The sequence below is a fragment of the Bos mutus genome, chromosome 15, assembly GCF_027580195.1.
Source record: "Bos mutus isolate GX-2022 chromosome 15, NWIPB_WYAK_1.1, whole genome shotgun sequence".
NCBI classification, from domain to species: domain Eukaryota; kingdom Metazoa; phylum Chordata; class Mammalia; order Artiodactyla; family Bovidae; genus Bos; species Bos mutus.
The window spans coordinates 63,555,529-63,575,252 of NC_091631.1; positions in this window are offsets into that span (position 1 = coordinate 63,555,529).

The following is a 19,724-nucleotide window of genomic DNA, read 5'->3' on the forward strand; positions in this document are numbered from 1 at the left end:
TATTGTCCCATTTTGCAAATGAGCAAACTGATAGCTGAAATAAGGATTAGAATTCAGACAGTTTCAGACAAGTATATGGAAGTTAAGTTAGCAGGACATGGTAACTGATTTCATATAGGAACTGAGCGAGGAATGAGATTTAAGAATATCCCCATGTTTCAGTTTTGGAGACTATTAGCTAATATTGAGAACACAGGAGGAAGAAATGATCTGGTGAAAATGGTAAGGTTTATTTCTTATAATTGAATTTGAAATAGATCCCGATGAAAATATCTAGCAAGCAGTTAGATATATAGATGTTGAATACAAGAGAGAAAGCTAGGTAGGAGATGAAAATGTGGGAATCATTGTTGTTGTTGTTTTTCAGTTGCCCAGCCATATGTGACTCTTTGTGACCCCATGGACTGCAGCACGCCAGGCTTTCCTGTCCTCTACTATCTCTCCTAGTTTGCTCAAACTCATGTCCATTGATTTGGTGATGCCATCCAACCATCTCATCTTCTGTCCTCCCCTTCTCCTCCAGCTTTCAATCTTTCCCCACATCAGGGTCTTTTCCAATGAGTCAGTTCTTAGCATCATTAGCATTTAGGTATTCATCAAAACCATAAGAATGAAGGAAATGAACAAGAGTACAATGGGACTGAACAAAACCACCCAAAGATCTTCACATCTGAATCCCTGAAATTTATATGCTGCCATATAAGGCATATGTCTTCTAGATGTTCAAACTGAATTTAGAAAAGGCAGAGGAGCCAAAGATCAAATTGCCAACATCTGCTGGATCATAGAAAAAGAGAATTCCAGGAAAACATCTACTTCTGCTTCATTGACTATATCAAAGCCTTTGATTATGTGGATCACAACAAACTTTGGAAAATTCTTGAAGAGTTGGAAATACAGATCATCTAACTTGCCTCTTGAAAATTCTGTATGCAGGACAAGAACCAACAGTTAGGACCAGACATGGAACAATAGAGTGGTTCCAAATTGGGAAAGGAGTATGTCAAGGCTCTGTATTGTCATCTTGCTTATTTAACTTATATGCAGAGTGCATCTTATGAAATGCCAGGCTGGATGAAGCACAAGCCAGAATCAAGGTTGCCAGGAGAAATATCAATAACCTCAGATATTCAGATGAACCATCATTAAGGCAGAAAGCAAAGAGGAACTACAGAGCCTCTTGATGAAAGTGGGAGAGGAGAGTGAAAAAAGCTGGCTTAAAACAGCATTCAAAAAACAAAGAACATGGCATCTGGTCCCATCATTTCATGACAAATAGATGGGGAAACAATGGAAACAGTGAGAGACTTTATTTTCTTGGGCTCAAAAATCACTGCAGATGGTGACTGTAGCCATGAAATTAAAAGATGCTTGCTCCTTGGAAGAAAAGCTATGACCAACCTATTACTTTACCAACAAAGGTCCGTATAGTCAAAGCTATGGTTTTTCCAGTAGTCATGTATGGATGTGAGAGTTAGACCATAAAAAAAGTTGAGAGCAAAGAATTGATGCTTTTGAACTGTGGTGTTGGAGAAGGCTCTTGAGAGTCCCTTGGACAGCAAGGAGATCCAACCAGTCCATCCTAAAGGAAATCAGCCCTGAGTATTCATTGGAAAGACTGATGCTGAAGCTGAAGCTCCAATACTTTGGCCCCCCAATGTGAAGAACTGACTCATTGGAAAATATCCTGGTGAATGAAGAGTTCCAAGAATACCAAGGAGAGACAAGAAAGTCTTAGTAATGAATAATGCAATGAAGTAGAGGAAAACAATAGAATGGGAAAGACTAGAGATTTCCTCAAGAAAATTAGAGATACCAAGGGAGCATTCAGGCAAAGATGGACACGATAAAGATAGATAGACAGAGACATATATTTTTAGTGTATACGCACATCTCTTAGCTCAGTCCTGAGAGAAACCCTGAAACAATGACATCCCAGTAGAAATAAGCACACCCAGTAGTCAGATCTTGATATTCTAAATATAAGTTTTCAATAAAGGAACTAGGGATCTTTAGAGAAATGGCTGATTCTAGAACTAGTTCAGGGGAAAATGAAAGATCAGCTTATAGGGTCTTCTAGTGCCAGAAAATGAAGCACTTGTGTAAGGTATGTGTGTCAAACATACATCTTCTAGTGCCACAAAATAAAGAAGTACTAACAAAAAAAGTAAACAAATGTTTGTTTGTCAAAGGTATGTATGTCAAAAGAACACTGGAGCCAGCCTAAAAGAGCTTCCAATGGTCAAAGGTGGAAGAATTTGAAGATTAAATAATGTATTATTAGATATAACCCAATGTATAAAATAAATATCCACTAGTTCATACTGATATAATTAAATTACTGAATAAACAAACAAATGGAGAGAAGATATATATCTTTCTTACAAAAAATTCCAAGTAATACATGTAGATACTCCTTCCTCCATCCTTTAACCTTCATTCTTCCTTTACCCTCACCAAAGGCAGACATGTGTTGAGTATGGACTGCACTTCATGACACATTTTCAAAGAATGGAATATGAAAAGGGAAAAACAGTAACCTCAAAATAGAGAAATCTGACAGATACAAATATGACTAGTGATAAGCCATATAGGTATCATGTATCTCTGACATCATGTGATGAGAAGCGTATTCCACCAATGTGGTCTTTATCCCCCAAATCTGTAACTCCAGTTTAATCCTTTGAAAAGCATGAAATAACCCAAATTGAGGGACGTTCTACAAAATATGTAACCAAGTATCTTCAAAACTATTAAGACCATAAAAAACTAAAAACAACTAAGATATTGACACAGACATGGGGAATCTAAGGATACATGACAACTAACTTCAATGTGGTATCCTAGATTGACTCCTGAAAAAGACAAAGCACATTAGTGGAGAAGCAGGTGAAATTAAAACAAAGTCTGAAGTTTAGTTGGTAGTAACATACCAATGTTAATTTCTGTTTTAACAAATACACCATGATTATTAACTTGTTAACATTAGGAGAATCTGGGTGATGGGTATATGGGATCCTTGTATTATCTTCATAACTTTTCCATAAGTCTAAAATTATTCCAAAATAAAATGTTTTTAATAAACTTGGTTGACAAATTTTAAAATCCAGAATCTAGCATTTGAGATCATTAAATGTAACCACAGTGATGAGTGATTTTTTAAATGCCAAGACTTAAATATCCATCATATCTATGACCAGTATGTGTCCACACTAAAATGTTTTGATGATCTGTAGTAACAATAAAATCTGTGTTCTCCTTAGAGTAGTCATTTAGTCCATATTACGATGAGAAGATCAAAGAAAGCCTCCTTTTCCAATTATATTTAAAAAGAGGTTTCAGACTGCAATATTTCATCTCATAAATGATTCTGGGTAAAAAGGGAAAAATTTTATGAGTGATTCTGGGTAAAGAGTACAAAGTATGCACCACTTACCTGCTCCTAATTGAACTTTTAATAACTCTTACCTCTTTTTCTTAACTACTTAAAATAAAAGGTCTTGGTTACTTTCAGTCTCACAATATAGTCTCATCTATATTCTACTTGTTTTCTTTTCCTCTCCAAGATTTCTCTTTTTACTTTTTACCTCTCAAATTTTCCCACCATACTCTCTAGGGTTTTTGTAGCATTGTTAATAATTGAGTTAGGTGCACATCTTCACAATGAAATACTAGCATTTATATCCACTAGCATGGCTAAATTAAGGCTGGTCATACCAAATGTTGTCCAGTATGTGGAGTGCTGGAAATTCCTTATATTATTGTTGAGACTATAAAATGGTATAACTACTATGGAAAACTATTTGGCAAATTCTTGTAAAGTTAAAAATGTACCTACACTATGCTATGCTAAGTCACTTCAGTCGTGTCCGACTCTGTGCGACCCCATAGACAGCAGCCCACCAGGCTCCCCCGTCCCTGGGATTCTCCAGGCAAGAACACTGGAGTGGGTTGCCATTTCCTTCTCCAATGCATGAAAGTGAAAAGTGAAAGTGAAGTCGCTCAGTCGTGTCCGACTCTTAGTGACCCCATGGACTGCAGCCTACCAGGCTCCTCTGTCCATGGGATTTTCCAATTTCGTTTTTAGGTATACATCCTAAAGAAAGGAAGGCATATGTCTACAAAAAGTGCATACAAGAAAGTTCATAGCATCTCTATTCATGATAATAAAATATTGTTAGTAATTGAATTGATCATCAAAAGTAGAATGGATGAGCAATTTGTGTTATATTTATACAATAAAATGCTTTTCACAATAAAAATATTAGTACATCCAACAACATGGACAAATTTCAAAAATGACATGCTGAGTGAAACAAGACATGCTTAAAAGTACATTCCATTTATATAAAGTAAAAGAAGAGGCCAAATTAATCTATAATGATAGAAATGAAAATGGTTGATGGAGACGGGGGATACTCAGGGAAATTGCACTAAAGGGGCATGAGAGGATTCCCTAAGGTGATTAAAATCTCATATCTTGACTTAGATATCAGATACATAGTTAATTATTTTTGTCAGAACTTGTCAAAGTAAAAACAGATCTGTGCATTTACAAAAAATGATTAGGAAAGAACTCACATCTGTTTTATTAATACATACTTGTTGTTGCTTTTGTTCAGTTGCTTTCTCATGTCAGACTCTTTGTGACACCATGGACTGCAGCCCACCAGGATTCCATGTCCTTCACTATCTCCCAGAGTTTGCTCAAACTTATGTCCATTGAGTCGATGATGCCATCCAACCATCTCATTTTCTGTCACCCCTTTCTCCTCCTGCACTCAATCTTTCACAGAAACAGAGCCTTTTCCAATGAGTCAGCTCTTTGCATCAGGTGGCCAAAGTATTGGAGCCTCAGCTTCAGCATCAATTCTTCCAAAGAATATGTGGGTTGGTTTCCTTTAAGATTGACAGGTTTAATCTTGCTGTCCAAGGGACTCTCAAGAGCCTTCTGCACTACAGTTCAAAAACATCAATTCTTTGGCATTCTGCCTTCTTTATGGTCCAAATCTCACATCTGTACATGACTATTGGAAAAACCATTGTTTTGACTATACAGATTTTGCCGGCAAAGTGATGCCTCTGCTTTTTAATATGCAGTCTAGGTTTGTCGTAGTTTTCTTCCAAGGAGCAAGTGTCTTTTAATTTCATGGCTGCAGTCACTGTCTGTGGTGATTTTGGAGTGCAAGAAAACAAAGTCTGTCACTATTTCCATTGTTTCCCCATCTATTTGCATGAAATGATGGTACCGGATGAGATGATTTTCATTTTTTGAATGTTGAGTTTTAAGCCAGCTTTTTCAACTCTTCACTTGCATATTAATCAATAGGCTCTTTACTTTCTCTTCACTTTCTGCCATTAGGGAGGTGTCATCTACATATAAGAGGTTATTGATATTCATCCCAGGAGTCTTGATTCCAGCTTGAACTTCATCTAGTGTGGCATTTCTCATGATGTGCTCTGCATACAAGTTAAATAAGCAGGGCGAAAATATACAGCCTTGACATACTCCTTGTCCAATTTTGAACCAGCCTATTGTTCATATCCAGTTCTCACTGTTACATCTTCACCTGTATACAGGTTTCTCAGGACACAGGTAACATGGTCTGGAATACCAATCTCTTTAAGAATTTTCCAGTTTGTTATGATCCACAGAGTCAAAGGCTTTAGATAGTAAATGAAGCAGAAGTAGATGTTTTTTTTGGGGGGGGGAGGGGATTCCCTTGCTTTTTCTATGATCCAATGGATGTTGGCAATTTGATCTCTGATTCTTCTGCCTTTTCGAAATCCAGGTTGTATATCTGGAAGTTCCTGGTTCATATACAGTTAAAGCTTAGCTTGAAGGATTTTGAGCATTATTACATTGTTAGCATGTGAAATGAGCACAATTGTGTGGTAGTTTATTGTCACCCTGCTCATTTAACTTCTATGCAAAGTACATCATGAGAAATGCTGGGCTGGAAGAAGCACAAGCTGGATCAAGATTGCCAGGAGAAATATCAATAACCTCAGATATGCAGATGACACCACCCTTATGGCAGAAAGTGAAGAGGAACTAAAAAGCCTCTTGATGAAAGTGAAAGAGGAGAATGAAAAAGTTGGCTTAAAGCTCAACATTCAGAAAACAAAGATCATGGCATCTGGTCCCATCACTTTGAGGCAGATAGATGGGGAAACAGTGGAAACAGTGACTTTATTTTTCCTGGGCTCCAAAATCACTGCAGATGGTGATTGCAGCCATGAAATTAAAAGACACTTACTCCTTGGGAGGAAAGTTATGACCTAGGTAGCATATTCAAAAGTAGAGACATGACTTTGCCAACAAAGGTCCGTCTAGTCAAGGCTATGGTTTTGCCAGTGGTCATGTATAGATGTGAGAGTTGGACTGTGAAGAAAGCTGAGCGCTGAAGAATTGATGCTTTTGAACTGTGGTGTTAGAGAAGACTCTTGAGAGTCCCTTGGACTGCAAGGAGATCCAACCAGTCCATCCTTAAGGAAATCAGTCCTAAATATTCATTGGAAGGACTGATGCTGAAGCTGAAACTCCAATACTTTGGCCACCTCATGCGAAGAGTTGAATCACTGGAAAAGACCCTGAAGTTGGGAGGGATTGGGGGCAGGAGGAGAAGGGGACGACAGAGGATGAGATGGCCGGGTGGCATCATTGACTCGATGCACATGAGTTTGGGTAAACTCCAGGAGTTGGTGATGGATAGGGAGGCCTGGCATGCTGTGGTTCATGGGGTAACAAATAGTCAGACACGACTGAGCGACTGAACTGAACTGAACTGAACTTGAACTTTCTTTGTTGTGGTCCACACAAAGGTTTTGGCATAGTCAATAAAGCAGAAGTAGATGTCTTTCTGGAACTCTCTTGTTTTTTCCATGATTCAACTGATATTGGCAATTTGTAAATCCAGCTTGAACATCTGTAAGTCCACTGTTCATATACTGTTGAAGACTGGCTTAGAGAATTTTGAGCATTACTTTACTAGTGTGTGAGATGAGTGCAATTGTGTGGTAGTTTGAGCATTCTTTGGCATTGACTTTCTTTCAGATTGGAATGAAAACTGACCTTTTCCAGTCCTGTGGCCACTACTGAATTTTCCAAATTTGATGGCATATTAAGTGCAGCACTTTCACAGCATCATCTTTTAGGATTTGAAATAGCTCACCTGGAATTCCATCACCTCCACTAGCTTTGTTCATAGTGATGCTTCCTAAGGCCCACTTGACTTCACATCCCAGCATGTCTGGCTCTAGGTGGGTGATTACACTATCGTGATTATCTGGGTTGTGAAGATCTTTTTTGTATAGTTCTTCTGTGTATTCTTGCCACCTCTTCTTAAAATCTTTTGCTTCTGTTAAGTCCATACCATTTCTGTCCTTTATTAAGCCCATTTTTACATGAAATGTTCCCTTGGTATCTCTAATTTTCTTGAAGAGATCTCTAGACTTTCCCATTCTATTGTTTTCCTCTATTTCTTTGTGCTGATGCTGAGGAAGTATTTCTTATATCTCCTTGCTATTTTTTGGAACTCTGCATTCAAATGGGTACATCTTTCCTTTTCTCCTTTTCCTTTTGCTTCTCTTCTATTCACAGATATTTGTAAGGCCTCCTAAGACAACCATTTCACCTTTTTGCATTTCTTTTCCTTGGGATGGTCTTGGTCACTGCCTCCTATACAATGTCACGAATTTCTGTCCATAGTTCTTCAGGCACACTATCTATCACATCTAATCCCTTTAATCTATTTCTCACTTCCACTGTATAATCAAAAGGGATTAGATTTAGGTCATACTTGAATGATCTAGTGGTTTTCCCTATTTTCTTCAATTTAAGTCTGAATTTGGCAATAAGGAGTTCATGGTTTGTGTCACAGTCAACTCCAAGTCTTGTTTTTGCTGATTGTATAGAACTTCTCCATCTTTGGCTGCAAAGAGTATAATCAATCTGATTTCAGTATTGACATATCCTGTTTGACCACTTTCAATTTGCCTTGATTCATGGACCTAACATTCCAGGTTCCTATGCAATATTGCTCTTTACAGCATCGAACTTTACTTCCATCACCAGTCATATCCACAACTGGGTGTTGTTTTTGCTTTCTCTCTTCGTTATTTCTGGAGTTGTTTCTTCACTGATTTCCGGTAGCATATTGGGTACCTACCGACCTAAGGAGTTCATCTTTTAGTGTCCTGTCTTTTTGCCTTTCCATACTGTTCATGGGATTCTCAAGGCAAAAATACTGAAATGGTTTGCCATTCCCTTCTCCACTGGATCACGTTTTGTCAGAACTCTCCACCATGATTCATCCATCTTTGGTGGCCCTACACAGCATGGCTCATAGTTTCATTGAGTTAGATAAGGCTGTGGTCCATGTGATTAGATTGGTTAGTTTCCTGTGATTGTGGTTTTCAGTCTGTCCTCCCTCTGATGGAGGAAGGTAAGAGGCTTATGGAAGCTCCCTGATGGGAGAGACTGACTGTAGGGGGAAACTGGGTCCTGTTCTGATGGGTGGGACCATGCTCAGTAAGTCTTTAATCCAATTTCTGGTGATGGGCGGGGCTGTGTTCCCTCCCTGTTATTTACCTGGGGCCAAACTATTGTGGAGGTAATGAAGGTAATGGAGACCTCCTTCAAAAGGTCCCATGCATGCACTGTTACATTCAGTGCTCCCAGCCCTGCAGCAGCCACCACTGACCCACACCTCTGCTGGAGATTCCTGGACACTTACGGGCAAGTCTGGGTCAGCCTTTTGTAGGGTCACTGCTCCTCTCTTCTGGGTTCTGGTGAACACAAGGTTCTGTTTGTGCCCACCAAGAGATTGGTTCCCAGTCCTGTGTAAGTTCTCATGGCTCTATGGTGGGATTAATGGTGACCTTCTCCAAGAGGGCTTATGCCATACCTAGATCTGCTCTACCAGAGGCCCTGCCCCTGCAGCAGGCCACTGCTGACCTGTACCTCCACAGGAGACACTCAAACACAGTTCTGTCTCAGTCTGTGTGGAGTCTCTGGGTCCTGGTGCTCACAAGGCTTGTCTGAACCCTCTGAATGTTTCTAGCGGGTATGTTGTTTGATTCTAAACTCAAATTTTCCCCTCCTACCATCTTGCTGCAGCTTCTCCTATGTTCTTGGACATGGGGTATCTCCTCATGGTCACTCACTGTCCTGCCTCCACTCCAGCACCTACCATCTTGTTGGGCTTCTCTGCCTGGAGTTTGGAGAGAAGCATTTGAAAGGTGTCTCCTCTGTGAACCATTTCCTCACTTCTTAACTTCTTAAAGAGACTGGAATACCAAAACACCTGACCTGCCTCCTGAAAAATCTGTATGCAGGTCAGGAAGCAACAGTTAGAACTGGACATGAAACAACAGACTGGTTACAAATCAAAAAGGAGTACGTCAAGGCTGCATATTGTAACCCTACTTATTTAGCTTCTATGCAGAGTACATCATGAGAAACGCTGGGCTGGATGAAGCACAAGATGGAATCAAGATTGCCAGGAGAAATATCAATAACCTCAGATATGCAGATGACACCACCCTTATGGTAGAAAGCAAAGAAGAACTAAAGAGCCTCTTGATGAAAGTGAAAGAGGAGAGTGAAAAAAATGGCTTAAAACTCAACATTCAGAAAACTAAGATCATGGCATCAGGTCCCATTACTTCATGGAAAGTAGATGGGAAAACAGTGGAAACAGTGACAGACTTTATTTGGGGGAGGCTCTAAAATCACTGCAGATGGTGACTGCAGCCATGAAATTAAAAGACGCTTACTCCTTGGAAGGAAAGTTATGACCAACCTAGACGGCATGTTATAAAGCAGAAACATTACTTTGCCAACAAGTGTCCGTCTAGTCAAGGCTATGGTTTTTCTGGTAGTCATGTATGGATGCGAGAGTTGGACTCTAAAGAAAGCTGAGCACAGAATAATTGATGCTTTTGAACTGTGGTGTTGGAGAAGACTCTTGAGAGTCCCCTGAACTGCAAGGAGATCCAACCAGTCCATCCTAAAGGAAATCAGTCTTGAATATTCATTGGAAGGACTGATGCTGAAGCTGAAACTCCATACTTTGGCCACCTGATGGGAAGAACTGACTCATTCAAAAAGACCCTGATGCTGGGAAAGATTGAAGGCAGGAAGATAAAGGGATGACAGAGGATGAGATGGCTGGATGGTGTCACTGACACAATGACATGAGTTTCAGTAAGCTCCAGGAGTTGGCAATGGATAGGGAGGCCTGGCTTGCTGCAATCCATGGAGTTGCAAAGAGTCAGACATGACTGAGCGACTGAACTGAACTGAACTAAACTTGAACATTCTTTGGCATTGCTTTTCTTTGGGACTGGAATGAAAAAACATTTTCCAGTCCCGTGGCTACTGCTGAGTATTCCAAATTTGCTGGCATATTGAGTGCAGCACTCTAACTGCATTCTCTTCTAGGATTTGAAATAGCTCAGTTAGAATTCCATAACTTCCACTAGTTTTGTTTGTAAATAATGCTTCCCAAGGACTACTTCACTTCACACTCCAGGATGTCTGGCTCTGTGTGGGTGATCACACCATCATGGCTATCTGAGTCATTAAGACCTTTTTTGGTATGGTTCTTCCATGTATTCTTGCCACCTCTTCTTAATATCTTCTATTTCTTTTAGGTCCATGCTGTTTCTGTCCTTTATTGTGCCCATCTTTGCATGAAAATTTCCCATGTTATCTCTAGTTTTCTTGAATAAATCTCTAGTCTTCCCATTCTATTGTTTTCCTCTATTTCTTTGCACTGTTCACTTTAGAAGGCTTTCTTTTCTCTCCTTGCTATTCTTTGGAACTCTGCATTCACATAGGTATATCTCCCCCTTTATCCTTTGCCATTCACTCTCTTCTTTTGTCAGCTATTTGTAAGACCTCCTCAGACAAACATTTGCCTTGTTGAGTTTCTTTTTCTTAGAGATGGTTTTGGTCACTGCCCTCCTATACGATGTTATGAACTTCTGTCCATAGTTCTTCAGGCACTTTGTCTATCAGATCTAATCTCTTGAATCTATTTGTCACTTCCATTGTATAATCAAAAGGGATTTAATTTAGGTCACACCTGAATGTCCTGGACTTCCCTCATAGCTCAGACAGTAAAGAATCCACCTGCAATGCAGGAGACCTGGGTTCAGTCCCTGGGTTTGGGAGGATCCCTTGGAGGAGGGCATGGCAACCAGCTCCAGTATTCTTGTCTAGTGGTTTTGCCTACTTTTTTCAATTTAAGTCTGAGTTTTGCAATAAGGAGCTGATGATTTGAGCCACAGTCAACTCCCAGTTTTGTTTTGTTTATTGTATAGAACTTCTCCATCTTCATCTGCAAAGAATATGATCAATCTGATTTCAGCATTGAAGTCCATATGTAGGGTCATCTCTTGTGTTGTTAGAAGACAGTGTTTTCTATGACCAGTGAGTTTTTTGACAAAACTCTGTTAGCCTTTGCCCTGCCTCATTTTGTGCTGCATGGCCAAACTTGCCTTTACTCCAAGTATCTCTTGACTTCCTACTTTTGCATTCTAACCCTTATGATAAAAATGACATAATTTTTTGGTGTTAGTTCTAGAAGGTCTTGTACATCTTCATAGAATTGTTCAACTTCAGCTCCTTCTGCATTAGTAGTTGGGGCATAGACTTGGATTACTGTTATACTGAATGGTTTGCCTTGGAAATGAGCTGAGATCATTCTGTCATTTTTGAGATTGCACCCAATCACAGACTCCTTTGTTCCTAAGTTGACTTTCATTGACTATTCCATTTCTTATAAAGGATTCTTGACCACAGTAGTAGATATAATGGTCATCTGAGTTAAATTCACCTATTCCCACCCATTTTAGTTCACTGATTCCTAAAATATTGATGTTCACTCGCCATCTCCTGTTTGACCTCTTCCAATTTACCTTGATTCATGGACCTAACACTCCAAGTTCCCAGCATGGGTCTTAGCTTTCACCACCAGCCATATCCACAACTGTGTGTCATTTCTGCTTTGGCTCAGACTTTCATTCCTTCTGGAGCTATTTCTCCACTCTTCTCCAGTGGTATATTGGACACCTACCAATCTGGGGTTTCATCTTTCAGTGTCATATCTTTTTGCCTTTTCATACTGTCCCTGAGGTTCTCAAGGCAAGCATGCACGTTGAAGTGGCTTTTCATTCCCTTCTCCATGGACCATGTTTTGTCAGAACTCTCCACCATGACTCGTGGCCCTCCACAGCATGGCTCATAGTTTCACTGAGTTACATAAGGCTGTGATCCATGTGATCATTGAGTATAGTTTTCTGTAATTGTCATTTTCATTCTGTCTGCCCTCTGATGGATGAGGATAAGAGGCTTGTGCAAGCTTCCTGATAGGAAGGAATGGCTGTGAGGAAAACTGGGCCATGTTCTTGTGGACACGGTAATGCTCTATAAATCTCTAACCTAATTTTCTGCTGATGGTTAGGGCTATGCTCCCTTCCTATAGTTTGGCCTGAGGCAGCCCAATCCTAAATTCTGTAGCTCTATGGTAGGCTATAGGCTCTATTATAGAGGTAATGGTGACCTCCTCCAAGAAGACACACCATGCCTCCCAAAACTGCTGTTGTCAGTGCCCCTGATCCCACAACATGCCACTGTTGACCTGGGCCTCTGTCAGAGACCCCCAAACACTCACAGGCAAGTCTGGCTCAGTCTCAGGTGGGGTCAACTGCTCCTTTCTCCTGGGTCCTGGTGTGCACATGATTTTGTTCATGCTCTCCAAGAGTCTGTTTCTCTAGTCCTGTGCAAGTTCTGTAATCAAATCCTGCTGACCTTCAAAGTCACATTCCCTGAGGATTCTCAGTCTCTTTGCTGGATCCCCATGTTGGGAAGCCTGCTGTGGGGCTTAGAACTTTCACAACAGTGTGAGAATTCCTTTGGTATAATTGTTCTCCAGTGTGGGTCACCCACCCAGCAGCTCTATGATGGAACTAATGGTGACCTCCTCCAAGAGGACTTATGCTACATGCCACACCTCCCAAGACTGCTGCTGCCAGAGCCCCTGTCCCAGAAACAGGCCACTGCTGACCCATGCCTCTCAAACATTTACAGAGAGGGCTGGTTCATTCTCTTGTGGGGGGCTCAGTCTCAGGTGGGGTCACTGCTCCTTTCCCTGGGTCCTGATGCCACAAGGCTTTGTTTGTGCCCTCCAAGTGTCACTAGTGGGGATGAGGTTTGATTTTACATGTGACTGCGTCCCTCCTACCATCTTGTTGCAGCTTTTCCTTTGTCCTTGGGTGTGGGGTATCTTTTTCAGTGAGTTCCAACATCCTCCTGTTGATGTTTGGTCAGTAGCTAGTTGCAATTTTGGTGTTCCCACAGGAGATCAGCACACATCCTTCTACTCCACCATCTTGGTATATAGGCTTAATACCTACAATTAAGCAATTTGTACTTAATACTTATTAAATAATATTTTAATATATAGTATAATACCTAGCCCAGAATCAATTAATAAATAATTGTCCATATATTTTGATTTTCATCAATATCTGGCACATAAGATCAGAATCCAAATCTTCTGGATATATACTCCTTCAACCCAGCAAATTTCTTGTTCCATCTGAAACTAGTTCTATCTTATTTCTAGCCCAGGCTTGCCATTCACAGTGTTGGGAAGAGGTATAGGAAGTGTAAAAACATACTTAGCATGTTAGTCATCTGGTTAAAATGGGAGACATATGGAAAAAAGGAGACAGAAAAAGAAGGAGGAGGGGGAAGGAGAAGAAGGGATAGAGGAAGAAACAAAAACTAGGAAGAGGTATTTTATCCAAAGCAATCCTATAAAAAATTATTTTAAAAGTATCATTGTATGTTATATATGCAGATATATAGTGAATCAGTACAATAATTCAGAATACCTGTATGTCATTAGTCACTCAGCTATGTCAAACTCTTTGTGATCCCATGGACTGTAGCACGCCAGGCTTCCCTGTCCATCACCATCTTCCATAGCTTGCTCAAACTCATGTCCATTGAGTTGGTGATCCCAACCAACCATCTCATCTTCTGTCATCCCCTCCTCCTCCTGCCTTCACTCTTTCCCAGAATCAGGGTCTTTTGTAATGAGTCAGCTCTTCACATCAGGTAGCCAAAATATTGGAGCTTCAGCTTCAGCATCAGTCCTTCCAATGAATATTCAGGATTGATTTCCTTTAGGATTTACTGGTTTGATATCTTTGCAGTCCAAGGGACTCGCAAGAGTTTTCTCCAACACTACAGTTCAAAAGCATCAATTCTTCCTATATAGTAAATGCAAAAACTTAAACTCACTATTTGGCAAGCAAAAAGCATATACATCCATTAAAAAAGACTATCTGGAAATAAAAATTTCTTCCACAGTCATTTCATAAGTATTTTAATTGCTAATTAAGTTTATAAATTTTATACTGTTACAAACTAATTTTCCCTCTCATAACAGCAACAACAGTAAAAATAAAATTAGGTAACTACTTAGTCTGATAGGCAAGAGTTAGCTGTCCACTTTAGCCCCATCTTGTGGTAGTCTAGGAAACTGTGACTAAACTCTCATTTTCTTTTGGAATTATGGTTTACTCTGAGAATATGCCCAGCAGTGGGCTTGCTGGGTCTTATGGTAGTGTTATTTCTAGTTTTTTAAATAAATCTCCATACTGTTCTCCATAGTGACTGTACCTGTTTGCATTCCAACCAAGAATGCAAGAAGATCCCTTTTCTTTATACCCTCTCCAGCATTTATTGTTTGTAGTTTTTTGATAACAGCCATTCTGACATGATGGTGACTGCAGCCATGAAACTAAAAGACACTTGCTCCTTGGAAGAAAAGCTATGGCCAACCTAGATAGCACATTAAAAAGCAGAGACATTACTTTTTCAAAAAATGTCCATCTAGTCAAAACTATGGTTTTTCCAGTAGTCATCTATGAATGTGAGAGTTGGAAGGTAAAGAAAGCTGAGCACAGAAGAATTGATGCTTTTGAACTGTGGTGTTGGAGAAGACTCTTGACAGTCCCTTGGACTGCAAAGAGATCAAACCAGCCAATCCTAAAGGAAATCAGTCCTGGGTGTTCACTGGAAGGACTGATGCTGAAGTTGAAACTCCAATAGTTTGGCCACCTGATGTGCAGAAGTGACTCGTTGGAAAAGACCCTGATGCTGGGAAAGATTGAGGGCAGGAGGAGAAGAGGTTGACAGAGGAAAAGGTGGTTGGATGGCATCACTGACTCGATGGACATGGGTTTGAGAGCAAGCTCCAGGAGTTGCTGATGGACAGGGAAGCCTGAAGTGCTGCAGAGGTCACAAAGAGTAGGACTCGACTGAGTGACTGAACTGGAAACTGATTCTGACAGGTGTGAGGTTACACCTCACTGTATTTTGATTTGTAATTCTCTAATAATTAGTGTTACTGAGTATTTCTCATATGTTTGCTGTCCATCTGTATGTCTTCTTTGGATAAATGTCTGTTTAGGTCTTTCACACATTTTGATTGGGTTTTTCTATATTGAGTTGCATAAACTGTTCCTGTATTTTGGAGATTAATCCTTTGTCAGTTGCTTTGTTTGCAAATATTTTATGCCATTCCTCGGGTAGTCTTTTTCTCTTATATACGGTTTCCTTTGCTGTGCAAAAGCTTTTAAGTTTAATTAGGTCCCATTTGCCAATTTTTTTTTCCACTTTTTAAGGAGGTAGGTAAAAAAAGATCCTGCTGTAATTTATGTCAAAGAGTGTTATGCCTACATTTTCCTGTAAGAGTTTCATACTGTGTGGACTTACATTCCTATCATTAATCCATTTTGAGTTTATTTTTTGTATGGTATTAGGAAGTGTTCTAACTTCACTCTTTTACATGTAGCTGTTCAGTTTTCCCAGCACCATTGTTTGGAGGGACTGTTTTTCCCCCACTGCATATTCTTGCCTTTTATGTCATAGATTAGGTGACCATTTGTACATGGATTTATCTCTGGGCTTTCTATCTTGTACCATTGGTCTATATTTCTGTTTTTGTGCCAGAACCATACTATCTTGATTACTGTAGTTTTATAGTATAGTCTGAAGTCAAAGAGTTTTATTCCTCAAGCTCCATTTTTCTTTATCAAGATTGCATTGTTTATTTGGGATCTTTTGTGTTTCCATACAAATTGTAAAAATTTTTTTTCAGTTCTGTGAAAAATGCCATTAGTAATTTGACAGGGATTGCTTGAATCTGTAGATTGTTTTGAGTACTGTAGTCATTTTCACAATATTGATTCTTCTACTCCAAGATCTTAGTATATGTCTCCATTTGTTTGTGGCCTCTTTGATTTCTTTTTGTCAGTATCAAAAAAAGACACATGCACCCCAATGTTCATTGCAGCACTACTTACAATAGCTAGGACATGGAAGCAACCTAAATGTCCATCAACAGAAGAATGGATAAAGAAGGTATGGTATATACATGTACCTATATACAATGTAGTAGTACTCAGCCATAGAAAATAATGAAGTTAGATTATTTGTAAAGAAATGGATGGGCCTTGAACCTGTCATACAGAGTCAAGTCAGAAAGAGAAAAATGAATATTGTATATTAACACATATATGTGAAATCTATAAAACAATGGTATAAATGATCTCTCAAAACAAAAACAGAGGCACAGACACAGAGAGAAAATGCATGGACACTAAAGGGGGAAATGGAGGGAGCAATAAATTGGGTGCTTGGGATTGATATATACACTAGTGATACGATATATAAAATACACAGGGAGAACTTACTGTATAGTTCAAGAAAGTCTACTCAGTGCTGTGTGATGACCTAAATGGGAAGGAAAAAAGATGGGATATATGTGTATATTTAACTGGTTCACTTTGGTGTACAGTGGAAACTAACACAGTATTGTAAAGCAACTACACACCAATAAAAATTCATTTAAAAAGTAAATTTAAAAATAAGTAAATAAAAGCACTCATTGTCCCACTGTGTTTTTGAAACTTTAAGTGTAAATGATACTATCCTTAGTAATGGTTAGGGCAAACAAAACTGGGCTGAGGTAAATAAGTAGTCAATGAGTCAATGGTTTCCTACTTTTTAGTTATATCAATAAAACACTCAAAAGTGTTTGTGAACTATTTAGATTGCTTGAAAAAAAAGAAGAACCACTTCTTTCAGTATAATTGTTTTCATAGAAGACTTGTCCTAAATAAAGAAAATCTTCATGTAAATACTGGGTCAGAAAACAAGAAGCAAAAAAACAAAAACAAAAACAAAAAAAAAAAACCTCAAAAGACATTTTGAGAGCCATTCAAAAAAGAGCAGCATGATGCTGTTCTACCATCTCTATAGTCATTATAATTTTTAAGCAAAAGATAATATACAAAGCTATTAAGGAACATATGTTAGCAAAGATTCATACAGATCAGTGACATTCATGGCACCCCTCTCCAGTACTCTTGCCTGGAAAATCCCATGGACAGAGGGGTCTGGTTGGCTGCAGTCGATGGGGTCGCTAGGAGTCAGACACGACTGAGAGACTTCACTTTATATTTTCACTTTCATGCATTGGAAAAGGAAATGGCAACCCACTCCAGTGTTCCTGCCTGGAGAATCCCAGGGACGGGAGAGCCTGGTGGGCTGTCGTCTATGGGGTCACACAGAGTCAGACACGACTGAAGCAACTTAGCAGCAGCAGCAGCAGTGACATTCAGCTAAAAGATGAAGCTGGAATTTACTTCTTTTGTTTCCATTTTATTACCTTCAAAATGATGTGTAAAATATAATTTTTATCTGTCTTTTGGCAATAAAAGCACCACAGTTTTTGGAAGTGCCATTTAGAAATGTCTGTCGCCTGACCTTCAATGCCTAAATAAAACTTGCTCTATGCAATTGAAAATAGAATTTCTTTCTATCTAATTTAGACAGTTAACCATAATATCATTCTGAATATCATGATTATTCATATATAATTATCTAAATGAAAATTACTTGGATACATAACTGAACTCAATTGAATTAGATACTTAGTAATTCACACAGAAAGGCTTTTATTTGAATTGTGTCAGTGTAGTGTTTTGCAGAAAGTTTTGCTTTTGTTTTAGGTTCAAATGATTTGTTAACAAAAGAAACCACTCATCACACACTACAATAAATAAGTTCAATATTTAATAGAGGGTTGTTGGACTTGATTTCAATACATAGTTACTAAAAGAAGAGAAATAGAAACAATAGGAAAAAAGTAACAGCACATACATACATGTCCAAATTGGGCCGACAAACATCCAGACTTAAACAGTGCTCACTGGGAAGTCCCTTGTTAACAGCAATTTGGAGCTCCAACTGGGAAACAGACCCAGGTTGTGCTTTCATTCCATTGGTGAAACTTCAAATTGCAATTTTGGAGACTCCAGCTTATAATCTCAGGCCACAAATTAATATCATAATCACTTTCCACACAAAAATGCAGCTGTGGTTTTACTTTAACTCTTTTACAGCTGTTTATTTCTTCTTGTGATTCTCTAAATTTTCCAGAGCCTGGGGGAGCTGGCCAGGCCTCCAGAGGCTTAAGAAAATTCCAGGACCCAATCCTTCTCTTATCTAAAGTGCCAGCTGACTTGCTGGTAACAACAGTGTGCTCACCCAGGCAGTGTTCATGCAGGTCAGAACCAGGTTAGAGGTCTACTGTGCTGTTCCTAAAGCCTGAACAAGACTATCTGATTTTAATTTTCTTAACAGTTGGCCTCAGGATTGTTTAGGCTGAAGAGCATAGGAAAAAAGGCAAAATAACATGGGCAGTTTTCTTAAGTCAAATAACAATTCCAAATAGAAGAAACATAATATAATAAGTAAGGGGTTAAACAAAGTATAAAACCATATGTGAACAGTAGGGAACATGTTGAAGAAAAAGTCCCACCATCAATGAGAAGTATGTTTCTGAACATTAAATCCTATATTCATGAACATATTGACTGTCATAGTAATAAAAACAGAATGTTCAATCAAGGTATAAGTAGATCTATCTATGAACCCTGTAATTCCCTACAAAAAGCTACATAAGGATTCTAAGGAGAAACTAATATTAGAAACAGACAACATAGGGGAATAACATTTGGGTCCACAATACCTGAGTTTTCATAGGGAGAAAGTAGTAAGTGGTCCTTTCCCAATATAAATGATCAATATGTGTTAGACATCTGGAAACAGGAGATCCTAACTGATACACAGAAGTTGTGCTTAGATTATCAGTCACAATACACACTAATTGAGGGGATATTAAAAAAAAACATATTATAGGATTTAGGAATAACAGTCCATTCACAATGCTTGATGCAATGTTCCAATAAATAGGTCTCCCAGGTGCAAAAAATTGCTCCACATAGAAGTCCTTCAGTAGTTTTATCACAGTCAGTCCATAAGTGCATGGTATTATCAAATTCCAAATAATTTCCAGTAAAATGTAACCAATGCTGTGTGGTGTGCTTAGTCACTTAGTCTTGTCCAACTCTTTGCAACCCCACAGACTGTAGCCAGCCAGGCTTCTCTGTCCATGGGGATTCTCCAGGCAAGAAAACTGGAGTGGGTTGCCATGCCCTCCTCCTGGGGATCTTTCCAACCCAGGGATCGAACCCAGATCTCCCCCATTGCAGGCAGATTCTTTACTGTCTGAGCCACCAGGGAAGCCCAAGAATACTGGAGTGGGTAGCTTATCCCTTCTCCAAAGGATCTT